This window comes from Pinus tabuliformis, chromosome 2_1 (genome assembly GCF_031772625.1).
Source record: "Pinus tabuliformis cultivar Carrire ecotype Pingquan chromosome 2_1, CPIR1, whole genome shotgun sequence".
Lineage (NCBI taxonomy): Eukaryota > Viridiplantae > Streptophyta > Pinopsida > Pinales > Pinaceae > Pinus > Pinus tabuliformis.
The window spans coordinates 952,934,876-952,950,292 of record NC_142299.1 but is presented as its reverse complement, the minus strand read 5'-3'; the positions used below and the strand labels follow the sequence as shown (position 1 = coordinate 952,950,292).

Here is a 15,417-nt window from a genome sequence, read left to right as displayed (position 1 = left end):
GTAGATCTTCTACAGCATCTACCTAGTTCCCTATTAAAGTTGTAATTTCCTTCAACCAACTACCCAAGAAATCCCTTGTTGGAGCTGACCTTACACGTCGGTTCTTAAACCAACTCTGAGACCATATGACATAGCTAAAAGTTGCATGTCTCAAACTCTTAGGCAATGGAAGTAATAAAACATCTCAAGGAAGAATAACATAACATCATCTTTATTATTGAAAGTAAACAAAGCCACAAACCAAAATAGAGTTGTTCTACTAGTACTCATTACATCACAACCTTCATAAATGTCATTGATAGCAGATAGGCTCAGCTTCCTCAAATCTATACTCACAAACTTCACACTCTAGATCCTTTCAACTTCTACTATTCTTTCAATGTTGATCTTGATCTCCATGATTGAATCGATGATTCCCAACTGCTCTCTGAAATTTCAGCTGTACCTGAACTTGAGCTATTCTCTTCCTGTCATTTTTGTCAAGAGATTAGTCTCTTTATTTCAGATTCCCTTGCAATTCCATTCTCATCTACTTGGATCACATTCCTCCCATGAGCTATCCCCAGATGCCAGCTATTGATCTAGTCAAAGTTGCCTTGAAATTTATTTGAATGCTCCTTTTGTAGGCTTTGAACATTTTGGAGTTTGCTGATAATAGTTGACCATGTCAATTGGGTCCACATTATCACTAATAATTCACTATTATTCCGAATCTAAATAAAAACCTCCTAGATTTATGCATTGGTCTCCAAATTACCCTTTGTCCTTTGTTAAATACTAGGAACTACATCTGAGATTCAACAAAATAGTAAAACTGAATTCAAATCTATTTGGGTTATGTGGGATTGCCAACTACCTAGGCATAACGTTGCATCATCAATCCATTTCTCACTATCATCTTTGACATCATGGAAATTCTATAAGCAAATTTCATTTTCCTATACTCTTATTAAAACAATATGCATGTCTCATCCACTCTGTTTTTAAATACCTTCTAAACTGACACACAGGTCTGGACTCTGGTATGTAACCAAAGGATAACAAGGAAAGCGCACAAATAAATAAGCCATGAACCGTATTCAAAATCCCGCAATTTCCAGGTTATAAAGATTGCTTAGACAATTTAAAATCAATGCCCGCATAAGCCAACCTATAACTCATTCAAGCTATTTAATGTGGCTGGAATGTTCTAAGAGATATGCCAATGATGAAACTACTTAATGAAGTAGAAGAAATTCCTTTTGATCACAGAAGTTGTCAAATATGTTGGTTTTAATGTGAAACCTTCCTATTAGATGTGCTATGAAGATACCAGATCCAGTCAGTATAAGTCGTTTCATAGATTTAGCATGAAGTGCTGCTGTATACCAGCATTGCAGAACTGGGACCTGGCAAAATATTGACAACGGTTCAAAATCATTGAGTCAGAAAAAAAATTGCCAAAATTCAAAAAACCTACCAAGAACTCACCAAGCAATAAAAAATGAGTTTGAAAATGTGAGGCAAAAAGTCTTCCTTTTATGTGACATTTCTGCTTCAACTGCCACTTTTCAAAAAATCAGCTAACCCATGAATTTTTGGGCTGACTAACCATTTTGGGCAGAATTTGCAGATTAATGGTGCTTCCTACAACACTTTAATATACAATGCCTCTCTCTGTTTACCTCTGTTTACAGCTAAGCATACAAAATCTCAAATATTGTACTTTTCACAGAGATCAAAATTTATAGCTTGTTCCCCAATATCATTGCAAACTTTCACAGTATGGATAAGCTCTTGTGCTCCAACCTCATGCTTGCTTCTTGTCTCTCTTAACATCACCAATAATCTTGACAAGAACACTGTCCATTTTTGAAATGATGGAAACGGTGAGCATCCCTCACAACAATTTCTCGGGCAACAATCTTTGAGATAAACTTGGAGGCAGAATGGCAATCACCGCACACTCGAAGATTTTTCACAATCCGAATGGGTGTCCCCGAGGGCATGTTTATAAGCCCAAAGGCGATTGCCAATTTCTCGCTGTGGTGAAGAAGAATATTTTCTTTTTGCTCCTCATCCACATCTTGCAAAACAAAACTTGTGTCAGGTACATATCCCCTCTCTTTCAATTGTCCTAACAATATCTCCAAAATTTCGTAGATTTTCTGTGTTTGCGGGTGTGATTTGTCTCCTACAAGGAAAGTATAGACCTTGTCATCGACTTCAATCCAGCTGCATCCTGGTGCCTTCTTAACTCCCCTCTCCTTCATCATCTTTCGCACATTTTCAATGCCATCCCACCTGTGAGCTGCTGCATAAACATTTGATAGCAGTACATAAGCTGTGGTATTTTCAGGCTCCAAATCCAACAGGTGTTCTGCTGCAATCTCCGCCAGCTCCACATTGCTATGTAATCTGCATGCAGCAAGCAAAGAACTCCACACAGCAGCGTCAGGTTTCATCGGCATTTTGTTAATGACGTCCAGTGCCTTGTCGAGGCAATGGGCACGACCAAAAAGGTCCACCATGCAACAATAATGCTCTGCTGCCGGTGTCAACTGATAATATTGACTCATATCACTAAAATATTGCAAACCCTTATCCAGCAACCCACCATGGCAACATGCTGACAGAATTCCGAGAAAAGTGAGATGGTCCGGATTTATGCCCGACTGTCGCATTTCTTCAAAGAGTTGGAGAGCCTCCTTGCCAAACCCATGCATAGCATAACCTGCAAGCATCGCATTCCATGAGACGACGTCTTTTTCAAATATTTTGTCAAACACACTGCGAGCGTCGTTTATACTCCCGCATTTAGCATACATATCTATGAGGGCATTACTGACAAACACCTGTGACTGGTATCCACTTCTCATTATAACTTCATGAATCTCTTTGCCCTGTTCCAGAGCTGCCAAATCAGCACATGCTGGAAGAATGCCAGTGAAGGTGTGCTTAGTCGGTGAAACGCCTGTTTGCATCATTTCATGATATAGATCCAAAGCCTTCTGGCTATGACCATGCCTTGCATAAGCCGAAATCATCGAATTCCAGGAAATTACATTTCTTTGAGGCATTTCTACAAACAGCTTCAGGGCCTTATCAACCTGTCCATTTTGTGCATATCCTGCAATCACTGTGTTCCACGAAACTACATCTCGGTCAGGCATTTTTTCGAACAACTCAAAGGCCTCGTCGACACGCCCAATCTGCACATATCCCGCAATCACCGCCGTCCACGACACCACATCTCGTTGAGGCATTACCCCAAAGAGATCCATGGCCTTATCCAGAAAACCATTCTGTGCATATCCAGAAATCATGGCATTCCATATGATTAAATTTATCTCAGGCATTCTGTCAAACAGTTTGCATGCATCCTCCAAACATTGACATTTGACATACATGTCTAAGAGGGCACTATCCACAAAGGCATTAGATTTATATCCACTTCTAATTATTCTCTCATGGATCTCTCTTCCATGCTCCAGAGCCCTCAAATTGCTGCAGGCTGGGAGAAAGCCGGAAAAAGTAAATGGATTTGCTTGAATGCCTTGCTGTTCCATCTCATAAAACATTGCATAGGCTTCCTTATTCAAGCCATGCTTGGCGTAAGCTGCAATAATGGCGGTCCATGAGACCACATTTCGTTGAGGCATTTCGTCTAAAATTCTACGTGCGTCAACTAAACTTCCACACTTTACATACACTGTGACAAGCTTGTTTCCCAAGTAAATTTCAGGCTTAAACCCAGTCTGTATAATGTGGGCATGGACGAGTTTGGTGTCAATAATTGATTTTTTATCAATGCACGTGTGCAAAAGAGAATCGTAAGTAGCCGGATAGGGTAAAATGCCTTCCTGATCCATGAACTGCAGAATAGCCATTGCCTCTTTCAATCGGCTTTGGTTACATAGTGCATCCACATCCGCTTTAAGGGCGGTTGCAGGAGATGTTTCGTTGTTACCATTGTTGTTCCAGTGCTGATCTCCGTCAATCAGAGCGCCGGTTTTAGTCATAGCCATGATGGTGACAGCATTGGTTATGATGTTGTTCGTCTGTTTACACAGTAATGGTTTTGCCATTAGTGCTGCTCTTTTCCTTCGTGACAAGGAGGAGCAAAATTTATGCCATTTTCACGCAGCGATTTCTGCAAAAGCAGCATTCAACATGTCGTACACGTTAAAATTCTTTTCATTAATTATTTATTTTGCTGAGTTTTCGGCCTGAAATTGCCTACAGATTTCAAGCATGGTTGCAACGACCAGGTGGAGTTAAATTTAGGAACCATGTTTATTTGATATGAGCAATGATACAACTAGCCATTACCCCATTAAAACCCAAAATGACTTTCATTGGGTTTTTAGGTTTTTAAATTGAAAAATTTGTATTTTGATTTTAATAATCAAGTAAATAATAATTAATATATTAAATTTTAGTTTCAACCATTGATATATTAAATTTAAGTTGTTTATAGTGTATTTTTTTGATGTTATCTAAATGAAAGAACTTTAATACAAAGAAGATCATAAAGAAACTTCTCTAATTGAGGCAGTATGAAGGTGCTCATAAAATATGGCTTTGGACTTACCTTGCAAGTTTACTCCGTGTAACCATTACAAGAAAAATATTAATAGGTTTGGATGTTTTTTTTTTTTAATTTATAGATTGATGTTCTCATCTCAATAAATGACTTTAAGATGGAACTAATGTTCCTTTTATGATCCGTGAAACTGAATGTATACATTGTTGCGGGATCTAAATTTTTGCAATGAATTTATGTTCTTTTATAGATATGGTATAATTTGTTTCCTATAAAACTGCATAATCAGAATGAGAACAGATCCTAAGTTCAATTTTTTTTGTTCTGATTAGAATAACGAGTCAAGGAAAGCTAAGGCACGCAGAGCAACCAGTTTTTGTCTTCTTTCTCACAAAATCATTTTGAGTACTGGAGACTAAGTGCTAGATCCTCTTCTGTCTTGGATCCCTCTCTTAATTATTTTTATGTCGTTAGAAGAATAAGCAGAGCAACCAGTTTTTGTCTTCTTTCTCACAAAATCATTTTGAGTACTGGTGACTAAGTGCTAGATCCTCTTCTGTCTTGGATCCCTCTCTTAATTATTTTTATGTCGTTAGAAGAATAAGAAGCCAAAGAAATCTCAGGCTTGGAGAGCAATCAGTCTCTGTGCTCGCAAGTTAATGATAAGTGTTCACTAAATGCTATAGCAATTGTGGCAAGCAGTTGAAATTGCTCAGGGAAATTAATCTGGCCAAGATGTACCATTTGTCGGTTTCTATTTTCTCATGTATGAAAGTTGTAAATTACTAGATGTTCACAGAAAGCAAGCTAGCTAGTACCGTAGATGTTTTCGTTTTTTTTAATAATTTATAGATTGAAATTCAGTGTTGATAAAAATGAAAACTTGGTCTTAGTTGTGTTGTTCTGTTTTTGCAAATATGACAAGAATATGTTGTCAATTAGTCATGAGGTTTTTAAGCTCATCTTTTCATGAGATGACGTCATATATCGCAAATGGGGTGAAGAAAACTTCAGACCTTCACTTTCTATTTGGAGGGAGGAGATTGAGATCACCAGCACGTATACTTACTTGGGGGTGCAATTCTCAGGTCCCCGCTTCAGTTTGCGACCAACGCTTCAGCCTCGGATCAACAAAGGATATGGATCCTTAGCCCTTCTCGAGAGACCGTGCTTTCAACATCACTTCCAAGACATCTCATCCAAGATGAGCCTCATGGACACCTTGATTCGTCCCACTGTTCTATATGGCTCAGAGATTTGGGGATCGTCTTTACTTGACTCACACTGGGCTTCAGCAAAGAGAGTCCAGATTCTTCTTCTTCGCTGCATCATTAGGTGCAAACTGATAGTGCCACAACACATCATCCTTAAAGAGTTTGGAGCTCAGCCCTTTCGGTGTGAGACGATCTTCAAATTGGTTTCATTCTTGCATCGTGTCCAAGGCTTGGCAAACTCGATAAAGAGTAGGGACCATTATCCTTACTTGGCATATTGTTCTTCTGAGACTACTGCACGTTCTACTCCCTCAGGTCGAGCCAGATGTTGGTTTACAGGAGTTTCAAACCTCTTAGAGTCAGTGGGAATTCAGTGAGATCGTTTCTCTCCTTTCCGATATTCCTTAAATGCTCCTGGTCACCTTTTACCTACTATACAGGAGCTAAACAAGATCATCAAGGAGGACATCTACAGGGAGTTCATCCAGGTTACCTTGGTCAATCCTCCAAGAGGGTTGCGCCCAAAGATGGCCTTCTACACTGAGCACTTATTGGAGTTGAGAGACGGGCTCATTGTTCGACCCTAGTATATGTTTCACCACTGGATGCATGCTCTTCGCATTCCTCTAGGCCAGTTCAGAGTAGGTTCTCATAGACTTCGGGTAGAGACAGACGACTAGATGGATAGACTAGATAGACTCTGCCAAGTATGTCATTTATAGGAAGTGGAAACCAAGGTGCACTTCATCCTTGGATGCCCTGTCTACTACGAGATTAGAGGAAGGTTTCATTGCTTGTTCAGAGATTTTCGGACCCTCGCCGACTTTTTCGGGTACCCCGATCAAAGATATTCGGCCCTTTATATGCAAGGGGCTCTTAGTTTCCGAGCACATATTCTTCAGCCTCCCATCAGACTAGACCCCACAGAGAGGATCACAACATTTTTCAGGGGACTACCTTCAGACAGGGGCACCAAGAGATCGATTGATATCAGTATGTATCCAGACTCCAGCGCAGTGAGGATTCGTGGGACCTCACCCTGCCACACGAGATCTCAGCAGCAATTTCGTCTCAGATCCGTTCCTAGGAGACAGACTAGGTCCTCCAGCATTCAGCAGCGTGTAAACCACCGAGGATACGATTTAGTGGACAGTCTGCACTTGCCATCTGGGCTTCATTGGGCCAACAGACTTTGTTGTTCTGCTCCCCTCTGCAATCTGTGCTCACGATCCTTACAGTTGTTCTGCTCTCCTCTGCAACTCTGTGCTCGCAAAACTTACAGCTGCTCTGCTCTCCTTTGCAACTATGTCCTCACGACGCTTACGATTGTTCTGTTCTCCTCAGCAACTTTGTCTGCACATCATTTATCTTTAGTTAGCGATCATGTTTCACAAAACCCTAACAACATAAGGGCCATTTCTGTTAGCTTTGTATTAGTTGTTTAATACATTTTAACTATACTTTGAAAATTCCCAAATATGGACATGCCAGAGTTTGGCAACATTCCAAGGCACAACAAACCGTTGTTGTCTATAACCATGCAATGATTCGCTCTGGGCAAATAGTAATCCGCTCCCCTGAAATGAAAAGTGATAATGGGAAATTTTGGCAGAGAATCTCTCGATGCAGGGGGTTTATAGCACAGGTCCAACCCAACTTGAGAGTCATCCGCTACAGGAAGCTTTATTAAAGAACTCAATTCTTGCTTCACCGCATCATAACCGGCTTGTTCGAGATATGTTATAATCGTCTTGGAGTCCATAACGAAGTCACTAGTGCCATGAGATTGAAGGCTGACAGAATCTTTCTTGATATACAACAATTTCCCGCGAACGCTGATGTCGTCCAGAGAAAGATAATAGAAAGTCAATTCTTGGCTGTTTTGGACTATGGGAGTCGAATTGGAGACCTTGTCGTTCAATCTTGCAGATTCCCCAAACATCAGAGGGCTCGTTTTTTACTGCGAATCGTCGATTGTCATCAGACAGTAAGAAAATTTGTTCGTCATTGATGTAAAGAGATGTGAAATTAACCGGAGGGGACCTCGTCCCAAGCCCACTATCCCGACCCCTTGATCGAACCCATTGCCTTCATTAATTTGACTGCATCCAAAGGTACAATTTGGGATTCATTGCTTTGTTCCATATTTGGAAGTTAATTTCAAGGTCTGGCATGAGAGAATCCCCACAGTAATTGACAAATCGTCGCTTCCTGTGTCAAGAATTGCAGAATAGGATAAAGATGGCATGCCAATTGCCAATTTCATGAGCAATTCTTCACTTCCTGTATTTACAGAAGGTCCAATTTCCGTGGCCTTTTACAAGTTTCGATTACTAGACTGGCTCGGTATACGTTGCAGCTTCTGCAGCCTTTGCTTGCTTCACCTTACAGCTCTTTGCAGGCGGTCAAAGAAATTAATATTCCCTGGACTATTTGGAGACAACAGCGAGTCTATATGTATCAGATTTGCTCTGTATCCATGAAGCTATTTGTTTTGTTAGCTTCTCTCCATTTACAGGAGAAGTATATCTCGCTGATACAGAAAGCAATAAAAACAGAATGAATAGCACCAAACATCAAATGCTCTGCAAAATTGTATGTTTGTCGTATGTGGGTCAGATGGGGTTGAAATTGCCACTCCAGCGGATAATGGCACCACTACATCTGGAGAATGACCACCTTCTAGCAGGCTGCATAAACCAATCAAATTTTGTACAGAGGCAAAGGGTACACAGATGTCACTCGTACATAAAAATTCTTTGATTCCATGTGAACTGACTCTCTATACACTGATTGTGTGGTGATGGGGATCTCAATAAAAGACAGATGCCATTCTCAGACAATGAAACAGATGTCAACTTAATAGCAAGCACAAGGTAGACCAAGCTTTTTGTTAGGCAGACTGCAACAACTGTGTGGATTTCAATTTACGAATAAAACATTATAAGTTGTATTCGTCAGTACTGGTTAATAGGCAAATCCACTTAATCCTATCTTTTTTACACAGGGCAACGACTGTGGATTTCAATTTACGAATAAAACATCATAATTTGTATTCGTCAGTACTCGTTAGGCAAATTCACTTAATCTTTGTTTTTTGCTCAAAGGGTAGTAGCTATATATATATATTATTTTATAATATTTTATTTATCAATTAATTTATATAAATATAAATAATAAGGTATGTGAATTTTGAGATGATTTCACAATTAGTTTATGGCTTGATTAATTGCAATTGAGGGCATCTAATCTATTAAAATCAATGAGGGATCGCACTTGCCACATCAGTGCTTAGTATAGCTAGATTTTTGTTCACGGAGTTTCAAACTGGTGACTTTTACAAGAGAGAGTATCTTAATAGAACACATTGTCACCATCTATTCTAGGCCCATAAGCAACAAAAAAATTCAATTAATTAAAAAAAAAAATAGTAGTACTTTATATTACCAAATTATATTATTAAAACAATTTGTAAGGGAATAACAATAAAATTGAAAGAGTTTCATTTTCTTCTAAGTAGACAATCTTATTGTGTAGACAAGCCTAAATATTAGGTTCCTTATTTCTGAAATTTCAATAGCCCAAATTTTGCAATCGCAATAGTTAAATTTTATCAACCCTATCACAACAATCTACAAAGTAATTCGACTAAATCAAACTATAACTTGCAAGTCCACCTTAAATATTTTCCTTAGTAGTAGAAGGCTTCATTAAAAATTGTACAATGTTTTTTAGTCCCTGCTTCGCCAGGGACTATGGCATCCACCTCACGATCAAAGTATGTTAACTCTGCATTATTTTGTTGTGTTTTTGCAATTTTAACCAAAGTTTCTGGAAAATGTAGTATTTCTATTTTCCTATAAATTCAAAAATAATTTTCTAATTTTCTGCAAATTTTATTTCTAATTTTTTATTGGCTCAACGAGCTCCAATGGAACATATATCCCTTGGTGGAGGGTGTTTTATTTTCGGTATTTGTCAGTACCTGAAAATTCATATAAAAAAATAACTAATTTTGTGAATGGTCATTCCATTGGTGAGTGCTTTGACACTAACAATGACATTGTTATGCTACTGCTCTACCCAAAGATGATAGAATTGACACGGTTGTAAGTCCTTTACATAAGTTGGGGGGCTGAACAAATCTCCAATTAATATTATTATGTTTCATTGAACGGAACTTCCTTGTGTGGAGCTTTCCTTGTGTAGAGCTTTTACTGTGTAGAGGACGGGTATGTGGAGAAGAACGGCGATGCAGAGAGAACTTTATTTTGCATGGACGAAATTAATTTTAAACTAATTTTGTGAGTTGGCATTCCATTGGTGAGTGCTCTGACATTGACACTGACATTGTTATGCTATTGTTTTGCGCAATGATATGAGAATTGATGCGGTTATAGGTCATTTACATAGGCGAGGGCAGGGGGGTTAAACAAATCTCTAATTAATATTATTATGTTTCATTATGTGAAGCTTCCTTGTGCGGAGATTTTATTGTGCAAAGGACGGGGTATGTGCGGAAGAACGGGGGTGCAGAGAGAACTTTATTATGTAAGCATAAAATTAATTTTAAAGATTGTGCAGGACATTAATTGCATAGATCTATGAACTTGTGCGGAATGAAGGATTTGTGGAGGTGCGGAAGCTTTCATTATATGAAATATGGAGATAGGGGAGAGGTGCAATGTAGAATAAGGACAAAGGGTGAGCGAAAAGTGCATACTGCGGAGAGGTAGTCAATGTTTCCATTGTGCGGAATGCAAAGGGGTAGTCAATGTTTTCATTGTGCTGAATGCAAAGGGGTAGTAAACGTTTTCATTGTGTGGAATTCAGAGTTGCAAGACGTTATGCACACTATGGAGGAAAAAAAGGATGATTTGAATTAACAAACTCCCTCGTATTCAATATCTTTGCACACTCTTTCTTTTGCACTTCCTCTACAACTTTTCTCTTTTCTCTGCAAATCACAGTCCTTCCACACTGCATACAATTAAAAGGTTTATCCTTAATGCAGTAAAAATAGTAATTAACGACATTATATCTTAATACTTAAATTATCTATTATCTACCTAATTAAGATATATATAAAGCGGGGACATTATACTATTTCAAGATTTCAAATCCATAAGGATGTGCGGAGGACAAGGTATGTGCTGGAGAAAGGGTGTTGACACGAAATTAATTTTCATTTAAAACTTTTGAATTTAGTTGTGTGGGAGAGCAATTGTATAGAACTATGAATATGTAAGGAATGAAAGATGTGAAGAGGATAGGATATGTGTGGGAGAACAGGGACCGAGGGGGGGTTTCCTCAGTTAGTATTGCAACACTGACAACAAGACAGGTATTGCGGAAATTTTACTGTGTGGAGGACGGGGTATGTGCGGAAGAATGGGATGCAGAGGGAACTTTATTCCATAGGCAAGAAATTAATTTTAGAGGTTGTGTTGGACAACAGTTGCATAGAGCTATGAATCTATGTAGAATGGAGAATGTGCGAAGGTGCAAAAGCTTTCATTATGTGGAATACAGAGATAGGGGAGAGGTGCAATGCAGAAGAAGGACAAAGGGTGAGTGAAAAAGTGTGAATTGCAAAGGGGAATTCAACGTTTTCATTGTACGCGAGTTTTGGCATCATTGGGTAGAGCGGTGGGGCATTCCTTCGGGTAGTTCTCTCACACTGACAGCAAGACATGAATTTCTAGTTCATTTATCTCTTATTATTTCATTTTAAGCTACTTTGCATTGAAAACTTTTATAGATTTAGTTGTGCGAGAGAATAGTTGCATAGAGTTGTAAATCTATGAGAAATGAAGGATGTGTGGAGCACGACGAATGTGTGGGAGAAGGAGGGTGCAGAGGGAAATTTATTTCACAAATGTGAAATTAATTCAACTAGGAACATAAACTTTAATTGTAATGTAACAAGCAGATGGTATAAGATGATCAATTTTAGACTAGAAAAGAGTCGTTTCTTAGCATTCAAGGTTTCTGAATACTATGCGCATTTGTGATTTCACATTGTGGATTAAATACTTATTATTATTTCCTTTTAAATAAGAAACATTAATTTGCAACAACAACTTTACTATAAACTATTAATCATTAATACAAAAAAATATCATTTTTCATATTCTTCAAAACTTTTCATTAAGAAGAAAGTTTTGATTTTATAAACTTACATTCATTTAATCAACATGTTGAAAAATCTAAAAAGTAAACATGTTAAAGTTTTTTCCTTCAAATCAAAGTTTGTATAGAATTAAGCAACATCAAGCTTCACAATTTTGACTTTATAGAAAATATGCACCAGTTCTTTATGTAGTCTTCTGCAATAATATTATAAAAAAAATTCAAAAAATATTAGCCCCCAATAGGTCTGTAACATAGAATTGTATCTCATTTTGGGCCACTCAGTCGTTCTGCTATCACCATGTGTTCGGGAACATTTGTCCTTACTGAGGTTGGCCAAGTTCTATGATTTTTGGTGACCTTTGTCTACTCCATGTTTCTCCACCTTCTCATTTCCTTGGTAGGGATTGGCATGACCTCAACCTCTTTACCTTCTTCATGATACCTAGAGGGTTGGTGTAAAGAACAATCTTGTTTACCCACCTAGGTAGGGGTTCTTGATCGGGACTCCTCATGCCACCCCCGTATGCATGAGGATCAAACCCTGTTGCACTGCTATAGCCCCCATTGCAGAGACTTCTTAAAATCGCAGGGCGCTCCCATAATAGCAAGGCCTTCCAATAATTTGTGTTGGGTTAACTTAATCGGTGAAACTATGACCTGTTATGGAAACCATCCTCTTGAATGAAAGGGGCCTTCTCTTTTCCAGACCACCTGGCGTGATTGGGCCACCATCGATAGATGAATTTCCCTATTTTCCTTCTGTCATCTTTGGCTCTCTCAACACTATCTCTTTTTCCATAATCGCATCATACTAGATCAACAAACAATATAAGCTCTTCCTCATTGCACACTCTCTGTTTATGTCATTCCTTTAACTTCTCTCTCTATCAATAGTGTAACTTCATCTATTCCTCACATCATTCTTGCACCAACCTTCTTGTCACAATCGCAGATTGTTCTACTCTACTAAACTCTCAGAGACTGAAATTTCCTATATCATTGTTTTTGTTAGCTTCCCTCCCTTGGTTGGTGTTTTATAACTCTTGCATACTCGCAACACTTTCTCCTTCCCATAAATGATTATTACATTGGCTTCATCATTACTACTTGTAAATCTAGACTGCTACACTTCTATGTGGGGCGAGTGTGAAATTTTTTCAATTCAATTTGAAAGGATGACATACACATGCCACTTCTAAAATTGATACTAATTCCTGCAAAAATTATCCTCTTTCAATCATATCATCCCGATACCCAATGGGTCAAAATGGTGGTTCACATGCTCTTTTTATTGCCAGAATCTTATTTAGGGATAATATCAGTTTCTTTCTTTCAATTCAATCATCCTTTCCATACCAAGGATGGTAATTCCTTTATCTTCGCACGTGGTTCACGTCACAATTTTTATTGTTAGCCTGATTCTTGCCTAAGCCTTCAACTAAAGCAAAATGTTGTCTGCTAACAATATTGCATCCAAGACATTGGGGCAATAAAATTCTTGGATGGTAGTTTTATCTATGATACAGAGATTTCGTAACATGTTTCATAGGAAAAATAGTAGCAGGTAGTGATTTCTAGGAAAGCGAGTCAGTTCATATGTCTCATGCAACTTCATTTTGTATAACTCATTTGCTTATATCTATAGGAAATTTATCTTATTGATTGTGTATTTCGAATAATGGAATGTGAAACATTTACTCTTTGCAGAATGTTTTTGAATACTATGTGCATTTGTGATTTCACATTTGTGGATTAAATAATAATAATAATTATTATTATTCAATATTAAACTAAGTGTCTTTTTAATGTGTGTAAACAATTAGTGTTGAACAGATGTGCATAGCAAGGAACATAAAATTTAATTCATATTGTCAAAGCGCAATATTCTAGAGACGAGTTGAGCTACCTTTCTTTATCTATATGTTTGTATGTGATAGATGATCTATCTAGGGACATATCATAAACCTATCATTGTGATGCCTTGCCCATGAATGCAACAACTTTAAAATGCTCACATTTATATTATAATGAGTAGAAGAGTGGTAGCTATGGTTGTGCAGTCCTGGAGTGGCTAGATTACAGGTTCGCGGAGGTGCGGAGGAAGCACAATGAAAGTGGGCCATGACAGGCATGTTGATCTTTTGGAATTGAAGAGACAATCATCCAAATTACTATTTTCCATTAAATTAGAAACCAAAAGTTGTTTGCTCATTTGTTCGAAGGAACAAAAACTCTTTTTTGAGATGTTTTGTACCTTTGGATACATTGGTTCATTTAGTTAGCCATCAAATGCAATGTATCACAAAAACTGAAATCTTTGAGCATAATAAACCAGGTAAAGTCTCATTTTAATGTGTAACTATTAACTATGTTGAGTACAATTTATGAATCTGCACCTCTGTGTTTGGTGCAATGTATCAAAAAATCTTCACATTTCGCTATAGTTCTCAGACACATTGTTGGGCAACCACATGTACGAAGGGTGGTGGTGTGGACAAAAGCTATGTGCGAAGATAATAGAAGACAAAGAAGCATTTCATACAATGAAAGTTTTGATTCCATTGTTGCATTCTACATAGTGAAAACATTGACTACATATATTTTAGCAATATATGTAAGTGATTGCAAATTATTGAACATGCATGGCAAACAACTTTCAATTTGTAGCATTTAGTGCAAAGAAATAAGTCATTTTTCGAGTGTATTGAACGTGATCTTGAAAGAGACAAGTATTTTGTAAACAATGACATACGTGCTTCTAGTAGAGGCTTGATTTGGTTTCTGATCTAGAGGAAAAAAAGGCAGGAATTGGCGAGTTGTAATCAAATGAAGCAAATAAAAGTTGCATGGTCTCAAAGAATTTGATTAGTCCTTGAGGGCACTAGTTATGAATGGTTTTTCCTAAAGATGTTGAAATCAATAGTGAAGAGTGCTGTGTGTTTTTATTATTAGTGTAAGAATTATGCACATAAGTTGTTTCCAAGAAAAGGGACATATTTTACGATATCTTTATCAAATACATTGTGGTTCATTTGTTTTGTGATCCTAAATATCATTCCCACAAAAGAGTTTTACGTAAATCGACGTGGATATGCATATGCTATTAATGTGTGTATTTTTTGTTATCTTATGGCTTTATTGTGGTGTTCATTTCCATGTATATTATTCATGTTGTGGTTATTGTGGAGCAATAGCTCCTAGTGAATTTAGGACATATTTGAAGCATGATTACTAAAGAATCAATAGAGAAGTGTTTGTTTGCTATAAAAAGAGATCATACAGATGTAATTCTAAGGCAACGTAACCTATTTCATTTAAACAGTTTTTCATATGTTGTAGGAGATTTCACATTCGATACTAGGGGCAAACTCTATTGCATTTTATATACACGTCAACACAATTATGTGAATGAATGATACAACATTTCAGGAATTGTTTACATGAATGGAATGCTAAAGCAATATTATGTTATGAACGTGAATTGAATATAGATGCATTGATACAAATGCATGGTATAAATAGATTGAATGTTTACTTAAAAAG

General features: G+C 37.6%; 1 pseudogene; it reads right to left on the bottom strand.

The window, feature by feature from the left end:
• Positions 1–1,495: 1,495 nt before the first annotated feature.
• On the bottom strand, positions 1,496–4,256 carry LOC149203810 (pentatricopeptide repeat-containing protein At2g03880, mitochondrial pseudogene; annotated as a pseudogene).
• Positions 4,257–15,417: the final 11,161 nt, after the last annotated feature.